This window comes from Lynx canadensis, chromosome D2 (assembly GCF_007474595.2).
Source record: "Lynx canadensis isolate LIC74 chromosome D2, mLynCan4.pri.v2, whole genome shotgun sequence".
NCBI classification, from domain to species: Eukaryota; Metazoa; Chordata; class Mammalia; order Carnivora; family Felidae; genus Lynx; species Lynx canadensis.
In genome coordinates this window covers 19,279,780-19,298,057 of record NC_044313.2, presented here as the reverse complement: position 1 = coordinate 19,298,057, position 18,278 = coordinate 19,279,780, and positions in this window count along the sequence as shown.

Genomic DNA, 18,278 nt, shown 5'->3' with positions numbered 1-18,278 from the left:
CAGGGCTTGAACTCCTGAAACTGTGAGATGATGAGATCAGAGTTGGAAGCTCGAGCAGCTGAGCCACCCAGGCGCCCCAGAAAATGTACTGTTAACCTGAATTATATTGTCCATTATTTTGACCATATAAAAGTTACCTTTTTAAATTATCCTATATGAAGTTATTCAGTATAAATTAGGTCTTTGTAAATGTTGTGCCACTGAGTCTTAAAAATTTTTCAATGCTGCATGTAACTGAAATTGGACATGAAATCAGCCTTTGCAGTGTCCTTGAACTACAAAAATGTGGAACTGAGAGAAGGGACTCTACTACCATTTAATCTGGAAAACTTTAAAACAGCAAATGGCAACCATGAAGTATAGAAAAATAGGTGTACAAAAAATGCACCAAAGTATTTTGTATGGTCAAGAGTGACATTCATTATACTTACTTATATTGTTTACTATTTATAAAACTACCAGCTATATGGGTTTTTGGGTTTTTTCCTGTTTTGGTTTTTCTATTAGGGTATATAATGACTGTATCGTGGAGATACTGAATTATTAGAGGTAATCCATTCTTTGAGCCTTCACGAGCAAATGCTTTTGTAAGTTTTCATAAGAAGTCTGCTCTGCCGTTTAGGATGTCTTAGTAACTAAAGGTGGAATTGAGCACAGGATTCCTAGAAAAATGAAGTTGGGATATTGGCTATAAAGAACATTATTTAAATTAATGTTTTTAAATGTTTCATGATAACAACACCCATAAGGTTTACCCAGTGGAAACTATCTAATTGGCTGAAGAAAAAAAAGTTCTCAGGGGAGGCCACAAATACCAGTCCTTATGCATGAGGTGATTAACTGTATCCTCTTAACATTCTTTGGTACATGTTTTTTAAAAGGTCATTCTGGCCACTTTGAGAAAGAGTGGATGAAGGGAATCAAAACTAGAGGCCAAGTGACCAAATGGGAAGCTGTTGGAGTAATCCGGGTGAGAGATGACAGTGGCATCAGGATTGAAGTAGTGGGGATGGAAAAAAATAAACATTAAGGGAGCCTTAGGAAGATATAGTGGTAAGACTTCATGATTGATCTGAAAAAGTGAGAGAATCAAATCTTAGTTCTAGGATTGTGGCTTAAGCATCTGAATGTATTTACTAAACTGGAACTTTGCAGGAGGACCAGGTTCTTCTAGTTTTTTGGGTATGGGGATAGGACGTGTTCTATCTGGTACCTGTGGGACCTCAAGTGGAGAGGTCAAAGTAAGCATTTGGATGCTTATATCTGGTGCTTGATAGGTTAGACCCGGAAACCGACAGTCCAGCATAGAGGTGATAGTTGAAACAATTTCCTAGGTAGCTCATGTTGAAAGGGAAGAGAATGGAATCCTCCAGGATGGAATCCTGATGAACTCCAAAATGTAGCTTTTGCGAGGTAGGGAGGGGCCTGTAAAGATTGCAGTAGCTGTAGTAGAATTGGGAAGGAAAGGAGGAATATGGTGTTCAGGAAATAGCCAGTTTGATTCAGAGTTCAATTTGTAAGTTCTCAGTGTATTCATCAATATCATTTTAATTTCTGTACCAGTTTTTCTGCAACTCTGCACTGTCCAAAATTGTTGCCACTGACTAGCCGCATGTAACTATTTAAAGTTAGATTAATTAAAACTAATTAAAATTTAACTTTAAGTCCTCAGTCACACTAGTAACATGAATTTATCAATAACTATGTATGGTTGCTGACTAATGTATTAATGCAAATACAGAACATTTGTGTCATCAAAGTCTGTTGCACAGTAATTCTCATTTATAGCCACTGTCCATAATTAGTTTTCAACCCTAAAGCTTGGAGATTATACCAAGTGCTTGTTTTTAAGATTGGGTGGAGGGTGCCAGATAAGGAATGTTAAGGGCAACTCTTCATGGTCTTTCCAATAAATCTTATATGGTTGCTTAGTTAAGTTTGATTCCCTTTAATCTTATCTCTAGAAAAGTCACCTAAAGATTTAACCTATTTTTCTTTATTTAAAAAATTATTACCTGTTCTTTTCCATATTCTGATTATTAAATCAACCTGTTTATGGTGGTTTTTCTTCCCTTTAGCTGTTTAACTCTTTGTAGTTAATTTTTTGGAATAGATTAGACTTGAAATAACTGGCAAGTTGTATACAATTTTTTTTTCTTTTTTTTTTTAATTTGAGAGAGAATTCCAAGCAGACTCCACATCCAGTGCGGAGCTTGATGCGGGGCTCGATCCCACGACTCCGGGATCATGACTTGAGCCAAAATCAGGAGTCAGGACTGAACGACCCAGGTGCCCCATACATTTTTTTTTTTAAACAAATCTTTGATTAAGGCCGGCTTACCTAGTCTAGCTAAAGAACTAGATTTTCATGATCTTAGCCCTGCTTATAAAAAGTAGACCCAGGAAGAGCATGTCTGTATTTGGGAAGGGCACAATTTTAAAATGCATACCAAAAAATTCTGACTTGCACACCATTATATAAAAACTTAGATTAAAGTTAACTGATTAGATGATTGGTTCTTTAATGACTTATGTAGATTAAAGCAATGAAACTGTCAACTCTTAAACTGTTTTTAACTGAGATTTTTAAAAACTGGGTAATAATTTATCCTTTAAATTATAAGTGCATCGATGCCTAGTGAGAGAGCTAGTATATATATTAAAAATTACCTTCAAGATTAGGCATTGTGAATGTCCAAGTCTTTTTAAATATTTCATTTGATTGAATAACTATATCATTATTTAAATTTCCCTGTTGAGATTAGAGGTAAGAATATGAATGGATTTCTTTTTTAGTTTCTATTGCTAACTTTGAAAATTAGAAAACCTAATTTTAATGTAATTTATTCGAGAGGGAGTTTTAATGCTCACTGTTTAAGCATCTAAATGGTCATATTTTTTATGATAGAAGTAACACTCAGAATGCTTGGATTTAGCCTTTTAATATCTAGTGTAAAGATATATGCCATATATGTGAGTACATCTGTATTAATGTGAGAGTTAAAAGCATAATGATGAAAACATAAATGAAGTCTACTTTGTTTCAACTCCGGTGGGTGAACAATTTGTCAGAAGTTCTCTGGTTTTTCTTGATTTGGAAGGTCACGTTTTGCTGAATTTTATTAAAGATTCCATGCATTTTGACTGGCACTCTTCTGGTGCAAAAGTGTTTATTGTATATCTTTCCTTGTCAAACACACACTACAGACAAATTTTCGCCATTGAGGAGGTCAGAATTTAATGGATTTCACACCTATTTTGAGTAATCTACTTAAAAATTAAGAGTAGCTGATTTCATTCAATTTTTCTGACCTCCAAAGCACCTTCTGTTACTGCTTAATAAAGGCATCCTAAGGCATTTGAGAGCATTGATTGCCATTTAAGAGTACCAATAGACTGGTTTATAGAGAAGAAAATATTAACGTGAGTTACGGATGAGCCTGGGTTTGGAATGATTACCATTTTCTTCTAAAATGTCTGGTGACTTATGTTTCCCTTCCGTGAACATCAGCATAGATGGAAGTAATCTACACTTTTTGGCTTTGATGTGAACTTCAAAAGAACACTGTACAATCAATTCTTCGAAGTAACCGCTAATTTATTCAGATTGTAGATGAAAACTAAAAGCAAAAGTTTTCTAGTTTTCTGCTTTTGTACGGTTATAACTTATTGGGCTACTTTTCACAGGGCATAATTAGTCTTAACCACATTCATTAAGTTTTCCCATGGATGAGATATCTGAGTGTTAGGGTTAACTTTTTTTCATTTTATATACATACACCCATGTACATATATGCGCTCTTCATGGAGGTTACATTTCTCCAACTTTTTTAAAGCACGTTTGAATATCATGTAGTAAATACCAGGTTTTAAAAACATTCTAAAATACACCAACTTTTCTACCAAGGAAAGTCTTTAAGTTCTAGGTTCAACAAGCGTTTGCTTGTACCTAAGTGCTTTTGGCAGTTATATAAATTTTCTCCACAATGTACTATTGTTTGTCCAAGACTGAATTTTAAAATAATTTGGAGTACTGGAATTCAATGGGCTATGAATTTCACTAAGGATTGTTAAGGTATTTTGAACCTTTAAAAGCTTGACAACCTTGGTAATCATTTTTTCCACTTAATTGGTTTTGGTTAGGTTTTTTAAAAGATCATTTGTATATTATTTTAAGTAATTTCATTTTTCCCTTGCTGTTCCTTTGGTTTTTATGTAAATCTGACTCCATTATCTTTATTTTCAAGATGATGGAATATCCAGGGTAATTGAATGAGTTATACACTAATACAGTATCATGTCAACATTGAAATTAGAGCCTGAGCCTTCTGACACCTTAGAATTCCTTCCTCCATTGTATGGCCACCCCATCTGGCTCACATCATCTACACTGCCCCTGGTGAAATCGGCTAACCAGGTGAAAGCCAACTCAACACTTTTCCTTCGCTGCGAATCTTCTAATTTGAAAAGCCATATATTGTAACAGCCGTCAATTTGAACAATTTCTATTGAGTTCCACGCTTCCTTCCTTTTCATCCTTTTAAACCACAAATGCAAGATACAAACTACAAGTAAAGTGTTTAACTTAAATCTACAATGTATAATTTATATACTTAACTGCTACTGTTTTTGTGTGGGTGGGTAATCTTTCATACTGATTATACATGAAATATTTGCTGATAAAACTTTTGGACAAAAGCAAGGATCAATGCCTTTATATTTGAGGGTTCAAAGAAATCACATGAACCATTTCTGTCTTTCAGGTAGAGTGAGACACTACTTATTTTAAAGATAATCAAATCCAAAGACTTGTTAAGCCAACTAGCTAACAAGTAGTACAGTGACATTGGAGACTACTGCTGCTCGTTCAGTGTTCTTTTGACTTTATCATGTTGGCTTTGTAATATTGTATGCTTGGCTGTGAATGCATTTTCCTTTCTGAAGGTTCAGCTTTGGGAGAGACGTTTGGAGCTGTGTGAGTAGTAATTAAGAAAGGGGGCCTGCTACTTAGCCCTCCTGATCAGTTTATTATTTTTTTTTAATTTATAATGGTCTGTGCAGCATGTTTATTTATTTATTTATTTATTAACATTTATTTTTGAGAGAGGAGAGAGAGAATGAGCAGGGGAGGGACAGAGAGAGGGAGACTGAGAATCTGAAGCCGGCTCTGTATTGACAGCACAGGGCCTGATGTGGGGCTCAAACTTGCAAACTGTGAGCAATCATGAGCCGAAGTCAGACGCTCAACTGACTGAGCCACCCAGGCACCCCCTGGTCAGTTTAAATGAATTTAAGGGAACAATGGAGTGACAGGTGTTCTAGGTTGTATTTACTTATCTAAGACCGTAGAAGCCAGATGGCCTATAAAGTATAGATCCAAATTAAGATTCTCATAGTTGCCTTTTGAGACATGGCTGGTAAAGAATTCTGCACTCAAGTTCATTTGTTTTTATATCCTAGGCTTGGGTGTGAAGAAATGGTGTACTGTACATTCATTCAGCAAATATTTGAGCACTAAGATGCCAGGCACCTATCTAGGTGCAGAATATAATAGTCAACAAAACAGGTCATAGTAATGAAACTTACATTCTAGTGAGGCAAGGCCAGTGGTAAGCAGTAAGTAAATTTTTTAGTCTGTTCAAGGTTGCTAAATGTTTTTAAAAAGCAAAAACAAACTTACGGTTTCTGGTCCAGCATATAAGGAGCTTGGAAGTTGTCACTCTGTCCCAACAATAAAGACAAAGCTTAACAAACTGAAAATCTTAAGATTTGTAAGAGAATTGAGGCCACAGGGCAACTAGTGCCCCTCAAACGGGAGAAATAGGTGGATACAGAGAATCACAATTACCTGAGCAGATGGCCATGAGCATGAATCTTCATGGAAACCAGTGTGAGGTTAGGAAAACCTAAACTGTAATACCCAAATTCCTAATAGCTCAGTGCGGACAAGTCTGAGAGTTAAAAAAAAAAAAAAAAAAAATCCTAGCAGCCCAAACTAAAGGGACCGGGTCCCCACACTTTTAAAGTTTTTGCCCCCAGAAGCCCTAGCAGGTTCTTACAGTGAAGACTGAAGAATAATTTCCTCATGTTTCCATCGTGGGAAGGGGAAAGGTGGCCATTTTGAAATCTACTGAGAGGATTTCTGTTCTGTTTTTTGAGAGAGCACATGAGTGGGGGAGAGGGGGAGAGAGAATCCCAAGCAGACTCCACACCCAGCTCAGAGCTGGACGCAGGGCTCCATCTCACGACCATGAGATCACGGCCTCAGCCAAAATCAAGGTTTGGACACTTAACTGAGCCACCCAGGTGCCTCTCAGAGCATTTCCGTCCTTAACAAGCCCTGCCCTTAAGCGAAACTATTTTACCATAGTCTAACCTGCTGAAGATTTAGCCTATTTGACTTGGCTAAAAGTATTTCTTGAAGAGAAATACCCAACCACAGGCTCCTCTAGCTTTTCATGTGGGGGAATAGAAACATCCAACTGTAGCCTTCCTGTTCCACTGAAATGATGGGGGTGGGAAAGGGAAAGACTAAGAAGTATCTATCTCTTTGCACAGCCCGGGAGCACAGGCTCACTAAAAGACCTGCTCAGGACTATAGAACACTTCCCCTCCCCCAACATCCTATCACCACATCACCGAAGACCTATTTACATAGGTTCATTTCACTTGATACATCACGTCTGGCTTTCAACAAAAGCTTGCAAAGCATATTAAGTAGGAAAAAAAATTTTTTGAAGGGACAGAGCCACCACATATTAAGAGGGAAAAACTTTTCTTGAAGGGACACAGGCACCATGAGAACCAAACTGATATCACAGGAGGTTTGGAACTGTTAGACCAGGAATTTAAGATAACTGGTTAATATGCAAAGCGCTCAAGTGGAAAAAGTGCACAACATGCACAAATAGAGGAATGTAAGCAGAGATGGGAATTCTAAGAATGAATTTTAAAATGCTAGAAGTAAAAACAATAACAAATGTCTTTGATGGACTCATTAGCAAATGACACAGCTGAGGAAGAAATCAGTGAGCTTGAAGTTCAGTAGAAACTACCCAAATGAAAGCAAGGAGAAAAACTAATTTTAACTAACTAAATAAAAAGTACGCAAGAACTATGAGGCAATTACAAAAGATATACATGTAATGGGAAAACTAGAAGAAGAGAGGAACAATATTTCAGCAATAATGATTGAGAATTAGATTTAATGTCAGACACCAAAGTACGGATTCCAGGGAGCTCCAAGAACACCAAGCGGAATAAATGCCCTCAAATCTATACTTAGGCATATCCTATTCAAATGGCAGAAAAATCAAAGCTAAAATCTTGAAAGAAACCAGAGGGAAATAACATCTTACTCGTGGAGAAGCAAGAAGAATTATCTCAGACTTGTTTTTGAAGCCATGCAAGAAAAGAGTGAAGTAATTTAAGTGTGTGGGGTGAGGGAGCACCAACTAGGATTTTGTACCTTGTGAAGTTATCCTTTCAAAGGAAAACTATTTTCTCACACACACTAAGACTTAACCAATTTGTCACCAGTAGACTTGCTTTACCAGAATTGCCGAAAGAAGTTCTTAAGAGAGAAGAGAGATGATATAGGTCAGAAACTTAATCTACATAAAGAAAAATCATTAAAGAATTAATGATGGTAAAATAGAATCATTTTTCTTTTTTTTAAAAAAAATAATGTTTATTTGGAGAGAGAGAAAGCATTCAGGGGTGGAGGGGCAGAGAGGGAAAGCATGACTGTGAGATCATGACCTGAGCCAGAATCAAGAGTTGGACATTAATGCCCTTAGAATAATTTTTCTTACTAATTGACCTAAAGGTAACAGTTTGTTCCAAATTATAACAACAATGTATTTGGTGAATATAGATTATAGATAAGTGAAATGAATGACCACAGCGTCGTAAGAGATGGGGGGATGAATTGGAAAATACTGTTATAAAGTGCTTACTCTACCAATAAGGTGATGTATGATTTGAAAGTGGACTTGGATTAGTTGTATATTGCAAACTCTAGGGAAACCACTAACAATGAAAAAATTACAGTTGATATGCTAAGAGAGAAAATGGAATCCTATAAAATATTCAGTTCAAAGCACAGAAAGAAAAAATGTGGAAGGCAAAACAAGGTCAATGAATAAAAGATATTAATCCAACTATATCAATAATCACCTTAAGCATCAATGATCCAAATGCACCAATTAAAACTGTCACAGTACATAAAACAAGACCAACTATATGTTGCCTACAAGAAGTCATTTATAAAGACATAGATTAAAAGGAAAAGGATGGAGGAAGATATACCATGCTAGCACTAATCAAAGTTGGAGTAGCTATATTAATTTCAGACAAAACAAACTTTAGAGGAAGGAAAATTATCAGTGATAAAAGGGCATTACAAAAGAGGTCAATTTTCTAAGAAGGCATAACAATATGTAGGTGCTTACCAAGAGAGCATCAAGATATGTGAGGCAAAAACAGATTTAACTATAAGGAGAAACAGGTCAACCCACTATCTAGTTGGAAACTTCAGTACCCCTCTATCTCTAATGGACAGATTCAGCAGTCAGAAAATCAGTAAGAACATAGTTGAACTCAATTGCATCGACTGGAGCTAACAGACGTCTATAGACTACTTCATTCAAGAGCAGAATACACATTTTTCTCAAGATCACCTGGAACAATCATGGAAATGGACCACATTATGGGCCATAAAATACACCTAAACAAATTTAAAGGAAAGCATACAAATATGTTCTCAGATCACAATGGAATTAAGCTATAAGTCAATAACAAAGATGGTTAGAAAATCTGAAAATACTGCACATTAAACACATTTCTGAATATTGAAAGAAATTTCAGTAACAATTTTAAAATATTTTGAACAAAATAAAATGAAAATACAACTTCTCAAAATTTGTGGGATGTGGTAAAAGCAGTACCTAGAGAGAAATGTATAGCACTGAATGGATATATTAGAGAAAAGATCTGAAATCAGTCTAGCTTTCAACTTAGGAAAATGGGGTGGGGGGAGGATGGTCAAATTAAATCCAAAGTAGGTAGACGAAAAGAAATAATAAAAATTAGCATAAATCAGTGAAAATAAAAACAGAAAATCAATAGAAACCAAACCAAAACCTGATTTGAAAAAATCAGTAAAATTGAGAGGACTCTACCAGGCTAACTAGAAAGAGAGACAAGCGGAGACACAAATTACAAATAGCAGAAATAAAAAAGAGGCCATCACCACAGTGTCCATGGATATTAAAAGGATAAAAAAGGAATATGATGAATAATTCTATGCCCACAAATTTGGTAACCTAAATTAAATATACCAATTCCCCGAAAGACACAATCTGCCAAAACTCACACAAGAAATAGTCTGAACAGGCCTATTTCTATTAAAGAAATTGAATCAATAATCTTTCAAAACAGCACCAGTGCCAAATGGTTTCAATGGTGAATTCTACCAAACATTTAACTAAGATTAGATACCAATTCCCCACAGTCTCTTCCAAAAGATGGAATCAGAGAGAATACTTAAGTCATTCTATGAGGCCATCATTCTCTTAATACCAAAGCCAGACAAAGGCATTACAAGAAAACTTCAGACCATTATCTCTCATAAACAGTGCAAAAATTCTTGGCAAAATATTAGCCATTTGAATAAAAAAATCTATAAAAAGTATAAAAAGAACTGTACACCATGACCAAATGGGATTTATTCCAGATATGTGAGGCTATTTTAACATTCCAAAATAAATACAATCATCATATCAATAGACTAAAGAAGCATCCAATGATTATATAAGTTATGGGAAAAGCATTTGATAAAATATCCCTTTATGAAAAATCTCAGCAAACTAGAAATAGAGGGTAACTTCCTCAACCTGATAACATTTACAAAAAAACAAAACAAAACAAAAACTGTACAGTTAACAACATACTAAAGAGTGAGAAACTAGAAACTTTTCTATTAAAAACAGGAGGCAAAATGTCTTGTCTCATTTATTCTTTTTTTAGAATTATTAGAATTTAGAATTATGTTATTATGTTATTTAGAATTATGTTATTGCTAACACAATAACAGAAGATAAGGAAATAAAAGTCATACAAACTGGGAAGGAAGAAATAAAACTGCAGATGACATGATTGTCTATGTAAAAAATGCAAAAGAATTGACCAAAAAAACCCTCCTAGATAGTAAGTGATTATAGTAAGGTTACAGGATTCAAAGTTCATATACAAAAGTCAGTTGCTGGGGCACCTGGGTGGCTTAGTTGGTTAAATGTCTGACTTCAGCTCAGGTCATGATCTCGAGGTTTGTCGTGTTCTGTGCTGACAGCTCAGAGCCTGGAACCTGCTTCAGATCCTGTGTCTCCCTCCCTCTCTGCCCCTCCCCCACCCATGCTCTGTCTCTCTGTCTCTCAAAAATGAATAAACGTTAAAAGTCAACTGCTAAAAAAAAAAAAAAAAAGCCAATTGCTTTCCTATGTACTAGCAACAAGCAATTGAAATTTGAAATTAAAAACAATACCTTTTAACATTAGCACCCAAATAATGAAATACTTTGGTATAAATCTAACAAAATATGTATAAGATCTACGTGGTAAAAAATACAAATCTCTGATGAGAGAAACCGGTAACTGAAAATGGACAGAGATTCTAGCGGGGGGCACCTGGGTGGCTCACTTGGTTAAGCTACCCACTCTTGATTTTGGCTCAGGTCATGATTTTATGGTTTGTGAGATCGAGCTCCCATGCTGTCAGTGCAGAGCCTGCTTGGGATTCTCTTTCCCCCTCTTTCTCTGGCCCTACCCTGCCTGTGCTCTCTCTTGCAAAATGAACAAACATTTTACAAAATGGGGAGAGATTCTATGTTCATCAGTCAAGATGTCAGTTCTTCCTCAACTTGATCTATAGCGTCAACACAATCCTGATCAAAATGTCATAAAATTATTTTGTGGATATTGACAAACTGACTGTAAAATCTATGAGGAATGGCAAAAGACCCAAAATCTCTGACACAATATTGAAGGAGAAAGACAAAGTTGAGGATATACTACCTGATTTCAAAACTTAAATAATGCTGCGGTAATCAAGATTGTGTGGTATTAGTGAAAAAATAGACAAGTGAATGGAACTGAATAGACACCTCAGAAATAGATGCACACAGATATAGTTAACTGATATTTAACAAAGGAGCAAAGACAATTCAATGGAGAAAGGGTAGTCTTTTCAACAAATTCTGTTGGAGCAACCAGATATCCACATGTAAAAGAAAAAAACAGACCTACACCTTTCACAAAAATTAACTCGAACCATATGCCTAGATGTAAAATACAAAACTATAAAACACATAGATGATAATACAGGAGACAATTTAGATGACCTTGGATCTGGTGTTGTGTTTATAGATACAATACCAAAGTCATGATCTATGAAGTAAATTCAGATTTCACTAAAATTAAAAAAATTCTGTTCTGTGAAATACACTGGCAAAAGAATGAGGAGTCACTAACTGGAAGAAAATAGTTGCAGAAGACTTATCCGATAAAGGACTTATCCAAAAAAAAAAAAAAATTACAAAGAACTCTTAAAATTCAACATTAAAAAACCCAACCTGGGGCGCCTGGGTGGCTCAGTTGGTTAAGCCTGTGACTTCAGCTCAGGTCATGATCTCGTGATTTGTGGGCTTGAGCCCCACGTTGGGCTCCGTGCTGACAGTGCAGAGCCTGCTTGGGATTCTCTCCTCCTCTCTCTCTGCCCCTCCCCCTCTCAAAATAAACTTAAAAATAAAAACCTAACCTCAGTAAAATATGGTCAAGAGATTTAAATACAACTCACCTAAGAAGATAAACATGGTAAATAAATATATCAAAAAAATGTCCAACATCATGTGTCATTAGGGAATTGCAAATATAAAATAACGAGATACCACTGCACACCTATTAGAATAGCTAAAATCCAAAACCCTGGTAACAAATGTGAGAATGTAGAGCAACAAGAATGCAAAATGGTGCAGACACGTTGGAAGACCATTTGGTAGTTTCTTATAAAACTAGACATACACTTGCAATCATGCTCCTAGGTGTTTACCCAAATGAGTTGAAATTATGGCCACACAAAAACCTGCACTCAGATGTTTGTGGGAGCCGTATTCATAATAGCCCAAACTTGGAAGGAAGTCAGATGTCCTCCGGGAGGTGAATGGATAAATTGTGGTACTTCCAGACAACGAAATATTCTGTGCCAAAAATAAATAAGCTATCAAGGCATGAAAAGACATGGAGGAACCCAAAATGCGTATTGTTAAGTATGATTCCAGCTATATCACGTTCTGGAAAAGGCAAAACTATTGAGACAGTGAAAAGATCAGTGGTTGCCAAGGGCTTTGTGGGGATGACAAGAAGGAGCATGGAATTTTGAGGAGAGTGAAACTATTCTGTATAATACTATGATGGGGGGGGAATACATGTTATTATACCTTTGTATCCGTTCGACATACAACCAAGAGTGAACCCTAGTATGAAGTGTGGATTTTGGTGATAATGAGATGTCAGTGTTAGTTCATCATTGGTAACAAATGTATCAATGCAGTGCCGTGTTCTGATGGTTAGAAAGGCTGGGGGGAGGGGGAGGGGATGTACATACAATAGGACTCTACTTTCAGCTCAATTTCGTGAACCTATAACTGCTCTAAAAAATAAAGTCTAAAAAAAAAAGTGGAGGATCGGAAGAGGACAGAGAGTGCACAAATTACAAATGAGATTCATAGTGTTGCATTTAGTTGTAGTTTGGTGATTTGCATTGCTGTATATAGCATTTCATCCTGGGGATATACCACAATTTATTTAACCATTATACTGTTGATAGATATTTGAATCGTTTCCAGTTTTGTGTTTCTATGAATATTTTTAAATGTGTCTTTTACTAAACAGATATATACATATCTGTTGAGTATATGCCTAAGAATGGAATTATTATTTATAGACAATACACATGATCAGCTTTAGTAGATACTGCTGAACAATTTTTCAAAGTGGTTGAATTAATGTACACATAAACCAGTATATGGATAAAAATTCCAGTAGCTCCACATTTTGCCTGACAGTATTATTTTTGTCATTTTAGCCATTCTGTTATGTTTATAGTTAGCCTCTCAAATTTTGAGACACCATTTTTTCCTCAGAAATTCGCTAGTTGTTATCTCTTCTGGGGATAAGCCAACTCCTTGCCTTTCCCAAGAAATTAGGACAGTACTCTGATGCCCCAAGTGGTAATAAGCAGCCTCAAGGTATCAATTCTTTATGATTTTGCACTATTTGCTCGTGGCTGTGCAGGTGACTTATAAGCCCTAGCACGTGGTTATTGTGTAAGTCTCAGAGTTACCCTTGATAACATGTTAACATTCCCAGATCCTGCATATTGAATTCTGCCGTGCTAACAGTGAGCATGGTTTAGCCCCTCTTTAGCACATTAAAAATAAAAATCATTTTATATTGCAATCAATACTGTGAAAATAATGCCACTTTTAAAAGTTTCTTTTGTTTGGATATTGTCTATTAAAAGCTAATTAATTGCCTTCACCAAAATTCAGTCTTCAGATGGCCTTTCTGCATTTCTCTAGTATGTCTTTCTTATTTTAAAACGTTCACTACTTCTCCTCACCAGTAATATTCTTCTGGCTCATTACATTCTAACGTTGAGAAAAACAAGAAATACATATGTTGGTGACTGAGGGAAGATGTAAAAAATAGAACACAATGTAGTGAAGTCTCATTGTCAACAAGAGAGGATATTGAGGTGTTGGTGGAAAAGACGTGAGAGTTTGTCTGAGTTGGTCTGGCAAACCTGGCATTGCTTCTACTGTTTTCCTTTAGATCTCTGGGTTACCTGACACCTACGTTAGTGTTGTCTGAGATTTACTGGAAACTCATTTTCTAGCCAAGTCTCTATGGATAGCTGCTTAGACATTCCAGTCTGGTTCTCCAGTGCTCATGCATAGCGCTCCCTAGCATAATGAACTTTGTGCCAAGATCCATGTGAGGGGATGTGAGGACTCTTTCTCGTGCTCTTCCAGAGTTTTAGAAAACAGTATCCTTAAACATGCATCATTACCAAATCACCTTCCACAAAACATCTTTTTGAGGGGAGGTCTCTTTCTACTCGGTGGCCTCTCTCGTGCTATTGGCAGCCTTTACTTCCCATCCTGTTTACCTCTTGTATGCCACTTATGTATAGGAGACTAGGACATAATTGGCGATATTAGTGATGATACATGTCATTAACCAGCCACGACTATATGGTAGGCACTCTTTTAAACACTTAATATACATCATGTCATCTAATTCCCACCACAGGAAATAAACTCTATTATTCCCAGCTTACAGATGCTGAAACTGAGGTTCACAGAGGTTAAGTGACATCTGTGTGGGTGCAGAGGAAGAAAGTAGAGAAAGCTGATTCAAGTGCAGGTCTGTCTGTTTCAAAGGTGCCTAGAGTCTTAAATTTCCAGCTTAGATTTAGAAATTTAAGAAATAGACTTATGAGGATCACAGGTAACTTGTCTGTCAGCCGTGTGTGTGTGTGCGTGTGTGTGTGTGCACGTGCACGCACATGTGTGTTAAAAGATGCATATGAATATTGTTGCACATAACCTTAGGGGTCAATGTAGATATGGTATGTGAGAATCATTGAAATAAAGAAAACTCAATCACCTCAATGTGAGTTAATTCAACGACATTCTCTGTTGCTCTGCCCCTGTCTCAACTTCATTTCTTCATCCCCGAATTAGAGATTTGAATACTCATAGCAGCACCTTCCCCTATATCTGGAAATGGAATTAGCTGGGATAGTGGGTAGGGCTCACAGTCTTTGTTTCTTGGAAGGTCTTTCTGCTATCATAAAGTATATTACAATATTGCAAAAAAAACAAAGCCCATTGGCAGCCAAAACTTTTAAATAAAAGGAGGTTTTAAATAGAGCAGAAAATACAGCTCGGGTTATGTATCTTATTATATGGCATTTGGTGGGGTCTGATGTGCTTTTGTACTTTGGTCTGGGCTTACCCTTGGACTTTCTTTAAGTCTGGTTGAGAACTTCCAGGTGTGGAGAACGAGGTGGCTTCCTGATTTTGAATTTCCCCACCATCCCGGAGCCCTCGATACCCCTCCCGAGCCTTTCATAAAACTTGCAAGACCAAATGAAACCACACAGGACCCACATCCTCAGCACGACTCGAAGACAGAAGACAAATTCGAAAGGTGTTTCCACTTCCAGCTGCTGCTGCAAGCCCGTGAGTGTGGGGAGTAGGGAGTGGGATGTTTAAGAAGCAGAGATAAATGTACCCCAGCAAGAGGAATTTCGACAGTAAATGCCCAAAAACTGACTAGAAGTAAAGACTTGATAGGGCACCACATTTGCTACGGGGAAGATGACTTTCCAGAAACGAAGGAAGATCTGTCTGTGCACATTGAAAGGGCCCACTGGGTACCTGGGAAAATCGACCAGAACAACTGACTCAGAAACTATCGCAAAACTATCAGACTTAAAGATTTAAAACACTTCTTGAAGCCTCTGGCCAAAGGATAATTTACAAAGACAAGAGGCTGAGAGACATCAGACTTCTCAAAAACAACATGCAAAGCACAGCAACAGTGAAGCCTCATGACCATCAAGAAATCTAGTGTCAGCCAAGATTATTACATCCAGGAAAGCTGATTTTCAAGTATTAAGCCTACAAGTAGTGTTAGACCTGCAAGATCCTAATACCACCAATACGGGCCCCTTCTGAAGAATCTCCTAGATGGTGAGAACTATTTAGTCAAAAGATGACTGAAAAAAACAAACACCAACTGAGGATTTGGGATATTTGTAGAGTTGAGATGGAAACAAGGATGGAGTGAGTGTAGAAGAATAATATGGGAGCATCAAATGTTCTAGTCAAGTAGAAAGAATGCAGTCCCCAAAGGGGACGCATATCAACAGCACAGTGAGACATTACTTCATACCACGGGGATGGCTGTAGTAAAGACAGCTAATAGTACACATCGATGAGGATGTGAACAAACAGGAATGCTCAGATTGTTCCAAAATGTGAAACGTAGGCTTCCTAGATGACCCAACAGTTCCACTCCTAGATATATACCCAAGGGAAATGAAAACATTTGTCTTCACAAAAACTTGTACATCAATGTTCATACAGCATTATTAATAATAGCTAAAAGTGGACATAATGAATCATCAACTAATGAATGAATAGAATGCGATGTACCCACAAAATGGAATGATGATTGTATTACAACATGGATGAGCACTGAAAACCTGCTAAATGAAATAAGCCAGCCACAAAAGACCACAAATTATATGATTCCATCTACATAAATGTCCAGTGTAGGCAAAACTCTAAAGACAGAAAGAACTCATGTTTGGTTGGGGCTGGGAGAAGCGGGGAAAATGGAAAGTGATTGCTAATGGGCGTAGGATTTCTTTTTGGAGTTATGAAAATTTCCTAAAATTGATTGTGGGGATGCTTGTGCAGCTCTGTGGATATACTAAAAATCATTGAATTGTGTACTTTAGGTGGAATAGTTGTGTTATGTGAATTATATCTCAGTAAAATTGTTAAAAAGAGGGAGAGAGAGGAAAAGAGAATAAAATAATTGTTGTGTAGATAAGAGTTGAAAGATACCACTTAAAAGCAACATATATAATCAAAGGTTAGTAAGAAAAAAAAAACTAGGACATTATAAAAAAGTATTAATACAAAGATAACCACTAGAAGAAAAAGACAAGCCTTCCTACACTTATTTTATTTTACATTTTATTGTATTGTATTGTTTATCTTATCTCATCTCATCTCATCTCATCTCATCTCATCTCATCTCATCTCATCTCATCTCCTCTCACCTCATCTTATGTAAGCTCTACACCCAGCATGGGGCTTGAACTCACGACCCTGATATCAAGAGTTGTATGCTCTACTGACCTAGCCAGTCAGGGGCCCTGGCCTTCCCAAATATCTAAAATTTTTAAAAAGCAAGAAAAGATAAAGTAGAGAAAGAAACACAATAAATGTAGTACAGAACTTACAAAATACTATGACAGAGTTGCGACCAAACCTTAACACAATATGCTGTACTCTGTTTACTGTAACTCTTTGGAGATCCACAAACCATTGTAATATCATGTTTTTCATTCCTAAAGCAATTTTTGTCTTTTGAGGGGCAATAATCCCTTGTTGAAAATGTATGATATACATGAATAATAACCAGTTAGTAGATGCAACAGATGGAAAAAAATCCCATTTACATTAGTAAGAAGAAAAATAAAATAAGGGGTGCCTGGGTGGCTTAAGTTGGTTAAGTCCAACTCTTGATTTTGGCTCAGGTCACGATCTCATGATCTCATGGTCGTGGGATTAAGCCTTGCAATGGGTTCTGTGCTGGGTATGGAGCCTGATTAAGATTCTCTCTATCCCTTTGCCCCTCTCCCCTGCCCTCTCCCTCTCTCTCCTTCTCAAAAAAAAAAAAAAAAAGTTTAAAAATACAGATACAGATGTATCTATGTATGACAAAAGATACTGAAATTTAACATGTGATACCGATGCATTGTATAGACAGACCAGTGGATTGGTGTGGAAAATTCAGAAATGCCTCACTTGCATATAAAAAACTAGTATGTGCTAAAGGTAGTGTCTCAAATCACTGGAGAAAATATGGTCTTCTAAATAAATGGTGTTGGGACAACCGGGCAGCCATTTGAAAAAGTTAACATTAGATCAGCCCTTCCGCCAGAAGCAAGAATGCCCTCCAAATGGATCAGAGATCTAAATGTAAAAATTAAAGCTATACCAGTAAGTAGGAGAAAACATGGGGGTTTCCTTTTTAATTGGGCATAGAGAAACCCTTTCCAACTATGACCACTTTGTCAACATTTGTTGCTGTTTTTTTGTTGAGCCATTATAGTGGCTGTGAAGTGGCAAATCATTGAGGGTTTGATTTGCATTTCACTAATGACTAATGTTGAAGATCTTTTCTTGTGTTCGTTGGCCATTTGCGTATCTTTGGAGAAATATCTGGTTATTTGTTGTTAAGTTATAAATGTTCTTAAACACTCTAGATACTAGACTCTTATTTTCTTCTGCAAATATTTTCTTCTATTCCGTGAGTTGTATTTCACTTTCTTGATACTGTCCTTTGGAACACAAAAGTTTTCAATTTTTAGAAAGTACAATTTATCTTTTTTTTTTTTTTTCTTTTGGTTGCTTA